At 38.9% G+C, this 7,115-nt stretch overlaps 1 protein-coding gene and 1 pseudogene across 4 annotated transcripts in view; one reads left to right on the top strand and one right to left on the bottom strand.

Moving 5' to 3' along the window:
* Jakmip2 (janus kinase and microtubule interacting protein 2) overlaps window positions 1–7,115 on the top strand; it is a 198,351-nt gene that overhangs the window by 175,782 nt on the left and 15,454 nt on the right. The window lies entirely within an intron of this gene.
* LOC101592143 lies at window positions 3,898–6,010 on the bottom strand (annotated as a pseudogene).

Here is a 7,115-nt window from a genome sequence, read left to right as displayed (position 1 = left end):
ATAGACTCAAGTGGTCATCAGAGATCAAGGTGAGTAGAAAAGAAATTGAAGTTATTTTATGGCATCAATAAGAATAATTCATGAAAATTGACACTTATCCCTCCCCCCACTAAAGTGCATCCCAGAGCTTTGCATGTCTTTAGAGTCTAACGGTTTACCCAGATTAGCAGGAAACTCTGAAGTCATTTGCCCAGAAGGTGATAAACATGTGTATGTTTCTAACAATATACATTCAGAATTCATCATGAGAGTTGGAGTTCTGACACATTACCTAATCTTTTCAAGGCATTAGTAATAGACTCTGTCACCACGTTGCATCCTTCACACATTCCTTCCTTTGATCAAGGGATGAAAGCGTCTTCTGCACAAACTTCATCTATGCCAATATCATTCAATTTTTTTAAAGAATTGGAAGCTGTAGTATGGAACCGCAGAAGTTTTTATTATTTAGATATAGCAAAATGGAAAGAAACTGAACTTAAGGATTAACCAACAAAGATGAGAGAAAGGAGAAAAGATAGGACAAAAGGAAGGAGGGAAAAACATGCAAGTGTAAACACAGGATGGCTGAAATGATTTACTCATGATTTCCACCAGATTTTTGAAAATAGCAGTGCATATTTAGAATCTTCACCTTGACTAACACTGAACGCTGATATTTGTGATCTGAGCAACTACATCGAGGACAGCTTTTGTATTACACATTGCTGTCCTCGATGTATATAGCTGCTTTCTCTTAATTCAATGAATAGAAAGATTTGTACTAATAGTGTTTGTGGACAGGATATCATGTCTGCATCTTGCACACTAAGAAGACAACAATATGCAATGTATTAATTATTGAAACTGTCCTACTAATCGGTTTTGAGAAAATATAAAATATAATAAATTTATAAAAAATAAAATAAATACAAAAAAGACAAGAAAAAAATTAAGATTTCTTGAAAGCAAGTACCAATATTCAGTTATTTCCCCAATCATGCATAACTATATTTGTTAATCTGAGCAACAGATTTGATGAGGAAGTACTTTAGACTGCTGAGCTGTCTCACCAGCCCTAATCGTACATTCTTGCGTTCTTGCTCATCATCCACTCTGCCAATTTTCCCTTGAGTCAAATCCTGTGCAGATCTCTTCAGGTCCTTCATTAACTGTCTACCTCTCTCACTAAAACCCAGCTTGAGAACTTGCCAGTGTGTTTTCCTCTCCATTCATGGAAACTTCCTGGTTCCATTTGGATCATCATTTTTCACCTCAATATCTTTATTTGCATGACTGCTTACCCTTAAAATGATCTTCAGGGGCTGGGGAGATGACTCAATAGAATTAACACTTCTTTGACAAGCACAAGGGTCTGAGTTCAGTCCCAAGTTCTAAATAAAAGACCTTCAGTTGTCACTGCATGCATTCTAATATTCTGATTTCTTTCCAGTCCCAGTTAATAATCCACCTTTTTCAATGTCTTTTCCTTTATTAACAAAATGGAGCTCACATTGCTGTGGGAAATGTATATTTCATATCTTGTTACATATTTATATGTAACTTTATGCTAAAGGCCTGCTGGGTGCCAAGTGCTGGTAATTGTGATGGGGTAAAAAGACAGCAAAGCCTCTGCTCTCATCTGTCGTATAGATGGAAAGGGACAAGCCACAGCACAAATGAATGATAACCACGGCAATTTCCAGGAGTGCCAATAAGGGCTGTGAAGATCATACAATATGTATGTGAATTTGGGAATACAATTGGCCACCTTGACTAGTCAAGGAGGCCTGGCTGAAGATATCTAAAACCCAAGGAATTACCTACACAGAGACTTTTGACAATCTTCCAAAGGATGGAGAAAGGACCAGTTTTGGGGATGAGCCTAAGTTTAGCACATTCAAAGAAACAAAAATCAAAGGGCAGTGTGGCAAGAGTGCGCATACTCAGAGAAGTTTGGTAGAAGCACAGTTGGAGTAATAAGCAAAGGCCACACTATGTCAGCCCTTGCAGGAGCTTGGGTTTGTTCTGAACGCAGATCAGCTTACTTTTTCTCTTTCCCTTACCGGGCTGCTTAAACTCAGCAAACTGCTGTGGCCATGTTCACGTTGTAAAAGTCCTCATGGGCTGCTGAGAATGGTGCAAGATGAACAAGATAAGAGGCAGGAAGAGCAGGTAGCAAGCTATCTCACCAGACATAGTAAAAATTGACAATAACTTGTACTTGGTAGCAGGAGAGAAAAAACAAGTAGGTAGAATGGGAATCTGTTATGAGCTGGGTGATACTTCCTGTGGGCTCGTACAGAAAGCAAATAGGAACAAAAAGATCGTACGGCTGGGAATACAGCTCAGTGTCACAGTGACTGCCTGCCAAAACCAAGGCCAGGAGACCAGTTTCTGGTACAAAAAAATCAGAATTCAAAACAAAATCATGCTTACTTCATATAATGTAGCATAATTAATCCATTTAACAAATATAGTGAACAGTTTTTCCATGCTAAATACTGTACTACGAGTTGGAGACTGGTAATAAGTTTGTATATGGCTTTTGCCACTTTTTTTTTTTTTTGTCAAAATGTCATTCTTTATTTTTGGACATGTAGCATGTTTTAACAAACCAGGTACATGTGCAACTGCATAACAAAAAACATTTTAAGAAGTTCCTCATCATTGTAAGTTCACTTACAAATAAATGTGAGGAACAGGACAGAACAATGTGTTTCCATATACTGACCAGTACAACCAGAAAGCCTAAAAGTGAAGATTAAGACAAATAAATTTACTTCCATCTTTTAAAAAAGTAAAATAATTTTGACTTGTAAATTACACATTTTATATGCAAAACTAATCACTTTAAAATTCTATTTTGATTTTAAATAAATGACAATTCAAGAATTAAATAATTTGAAAAAAAACAAGAAGCAAAAGGAAAAACAGTAGTGTACCATTTAAAACTGCAGATTAGAACAAACAAAACCAAGTATTAACCATTTATTACTTTATCATGAACATTGGCACTGTTTATTTCATATCTATGTCAGTTTCAATGCATAAAAATCTTAATAAGACTGAATGGTTATGTCCATTTTTCTCCAACAAAAGAATTTCTAACTTCTACATTTTAAAAATTGCACACTTGCATTTGTGTTTTAGTATAAATAAAACACTAATATACAGCTTTTATATCAGTGGCAATTGGGTAATAGGCAGAAGATACTTTTTAAAAGGTAAGACGTTTTGTGAATGTTGTCATTAAAAATATCCTGTACAGAATCACAATACTGACAGAATCTGTCTAGTGCACACACAAGTGCCTCATTGTTATGATTTCACAGTCCTTTTGCACAAAACTTTATTCTGAAGAGTTCAAAGGATAATACACACCATGTGGATAATTGGGGGTTAAAAACCCATGGCTCTGGGCAACAATGATTACAGTTAACATCTACCCACAAGAGACTTGTGTTCCTAAAATTTTCAGACTTGGTTGGCTATAAATAAAACATTCTGGAGTAAAGCCTTTTGCACACTGACAATACTTATCAGACATCAGCTAGACCACAGTGGAGGATAGTGACTTATATCAAAAGGACAGAGTAGCAGCTGGTTTTGAGATGGCACACCTCATACATTCTGCTCAGATAACAAGAAGGCATTTACAGAGGACTAAATTATGCACTGAAAAATTGGAGGTTTTCTCTGCATGATCATCAACAGTGATATCGGTCCCTAGAATTTAAAAAAGCAAAAGGGCTCTTCATAAACAGAACTGAGGATGGAGAATGCATACAACGGGCTCAAAGGACTTGGAATATGCCAGAGACTTCTTCCTGGCATTAACTAGTGTAAGCATTTTTGGCATGATAGACATTTTACCATTTCATGTCAACCATGACTACAGTAAGGTGAATGCATCCCTGGTCCTTAATAGCAGTTTACACACAGCAGGTGATCAAAACATGCTGGTTAACTAACAGACCGTCTTACTAAAGATACCTGCTGCTAGTATGTAACACTTACTGAGAGGACCCAATAAACATTTAAGTGCATCACTTAAATGCCTAATAGATATCTATGAACATGACTTAAAGGAGTTCCCGTAATTGGTATACTTCCCTAAAGAAAACCTGTAAACATTTGGTGAATGTTTAAGTAATGCTTTAACATTAAAAACTGGCCAAAAAGTACCCAGAAACATTTGGCCCTTCAGCACCCAAAGCTCTCAAAATATAATGTTAAAACATCTCTGTTAGAAGGATTTCAGTTATCTGAAAAATTTCATACCTGAGTGGCTTAACCATTCTCTCCTAAATTGTAAAGAAGTGCAAGAAGTTTCTACACTCAGGAATTGCATAAGTTTTTAATCTTTCCTCAAACTAAAACATCATATGATATAGAGGTAGCATAACTTACTGAATTAAATTTAAGAAACAAAACCCAAAAAGCAAGGTTATTTTCAACCATCTTAATAGAAGTGTTACAAATGTTTAAAACATTACAAGGCAGGCTTTCTTCTACCTGGTTTTAGACACCTTCTTGTTCTCATCCCTTTTTTCACTGGGAGGACAGTGATGAGTCCAGGCACCTCTTGGCCCAGTGGCGTCCATTGCAACATCAATGATAGAATCTGGAGTGATCCATCTCAGGAAGATAAGGAACATATAGTTGAGCACAGCCAACAGAGCAAAAATGTGGCCTGTGACTGAGCCACAGTGAGAGATGAGCCTATTCAGTCGCTTGTCCATGGGCAACACGTCTTCCTTCAAGACCAGCTCATACACCTTTTCAGTTCTCTGCGCAACATTCCTCCACGTGTAGAAAGTCTTTACTACACTATGGGTATTTTCTGGGGTTGAAAGTGTCCCCGACTTCAGTTGGAAAATAGCTTTCTCCAACTCTTCACACAAAGATTTTACTGAAGGCTCACACAGAACAATGAGACTTTCTGGAAGCACCTCAGGAATTCCACCCACCTTGGTACTTACAACCTGTAAACCACAACTGGCTGCTTCCACAATCGCCATGCAGAATGCTTCGGTGAGGGAGGTGTTAAGAAAAATATGCCCTTGAACTAAGACATCTCTAACGTCCTTGTGTTCTAAAGCTCCCAAAAGACGCACCCTGTCATGTAGCTGGGATCTTTCCCGTACTTCTTCCAAAATGATTCTCTTTGGTCCCTCTCCTCCAATTATGAAATTTAGATTTTGATATTTCTGGCAGAGTTCAGGTATTATGCCACAAAGCAAATCAGTCCCTTTTCTGTAAACAAGTCTGCTGATAACAACAATAGTTATACTATCATGCCTCCTAAATGGATCTGGAGTGAAGTCAGTAGGATCTACCGCATTAGGAGTGACGGACACTATTTCAGGATTCAGTGCTGCTCTTAGTACAGTATTTTCCTTACTAGTATAAGAGACACAAATGATGTGGTTTGTGTCACAAAGCGACACAGTTAGAAGCTTGTTTGTGAGCACCGAGCTGACATCAGCAAATCCAAAGAGGGAATGGTCCGTGAAGACTGTATGGAGCCCCATTGTCTTGGTGTGGAAGAGAGCATCATGGGCCATGGAAGAAAAAGAACTATGGGAATGGACTATTGTGACTCTCTCCCGAACAAATATGTACCTGAGCAATGGCAGACTGTGAAAGAGGGTCGTGGCTGTAGATTGGTTGTACATGACTTTCAGAGGCAAGTAATAGACTTTGAGGCCATTAGTGAGGTAACGGATGCCTTTTTGATCTCCGTAAGCATGGGTGACAATTATGACCTTGTGCCCTCTTTGAATCAGGCACTGAGAGAGCTGGTATATGTGGCTTTCCACTCCTCCCATATTTGGGTAGAAAAAGTCAGATACCATGCATATATTATGAGAATGGGTTGTACAGGTAGAAAAGCTTCCAGGGTTAACCGAGGAGAGTGGAGTTGAGGGAGGCTTCGCATGCCCCCCTCCTCCTCTATAGGCCATGCTGAGATGGTTCAGACATCAGTTCTCAGAGCAACCTAGCTAAGATATATGTCCTCTGTTACCGGCGAGTCCCATGGCCGCCCGTGGCTTTTGCCACTTTTAACTTTTCCTTTCTCCTTAATCTTGCAGTTCCCCATGTTTTAAACTTTGTCTTCACACCTGGATCCCATATTTTTTGAGATCAGGAACTAATTGGTCCCTTTGTTCTCCATTGCATTCAACATAGTCTTGCATGTGGTAAGAGGTGTCCAACAAGTGTTGCCTTGATGGCCAAAAACATTCTTCAGTAATCACACATATTCATGTTTTTCTCAGTAGGATTCTTTCCTCAGCATCCAGAGGTCATACCAAGGAATTGCTTTCACACCCAAGGCAGAAGTGTCTAGCAAGCTGATTTCTCTACTGTGGAGCACAGGCAGCACCCCTGAAATGCACAGCAGCATGCTCATCACCCACATACACTCCTGCCAGATGCCTCTGCCCAGAACCCCCTGCCTAACCATTCCAAGGTCAATGCCGATGATCTCACTCTGACCAGAGCACACCACTCCCTCCGGCAGAGCCCTCAGTCCTTTTCTTTTAGGGTCCATTTTCTCAAGCTCGGCACTGCCAAACTTACATTTTAGACCAGATAATTATTTCTTGGTTTAGAGCAGGGAAGGTGCTGTGTGTACATTCCAGGTTATTCAGAAACATCCTTTGCTTTTACCCATCAGAAGTCAGTTGCAAACACCCTCAGGTTTGACAATAAAAAAAGTTCAGATCATTAGCTAGCAGTGAGGGAAAAACACAAATATATGAATATACTAAAAATCACTGAATTATCTACTTTAGATTTGTGGCAATCACTAAATTACCGACTTTAAATTAGTATTTAAAAAGTGTGCAGACTTCCAATAGTAGGGGGCTCATCCTCAGTTGAGAACTACTGTTTCAGAAAGAAATAATCTAATTTCCTCATTCAAGTGTGCTCTGTTCAAGTTTCCCTTTTCTCTCTCCACTTTGCATTATAAAAACCTCTCTGTGTTACCACTGCATGTGGCTTCCCATTTTTCTACTCAAGTCTTAGTCCTCTATCTTGTAGGGTTTTGTTTTTTCTCAACAGGAGTCATCATATAATAAGCTGGTACTGTATGAAAATATAGATGGGGGCTGGAGAGATGGCTC

The sequence above is a fragment of the Octodon degus genome, unplaced genomic scaffold, assembly GCF_000260255.1.
Source record: "Octodon degus isolate 3935 unplaced genomic scaffold, OctDeg1.0 scaffold00040, whole genome shotgun sequence".
NCBI classification, from domain to species: domain Eukaryota; kingdom Metazoa; phylum Chordata; class Mammalia; order Rodentia; family Octodontidae; genus Octodon; species Octodon degus.
This window is presented reverse-complemented; position numbering and strand designations above follow the sequence as displayed.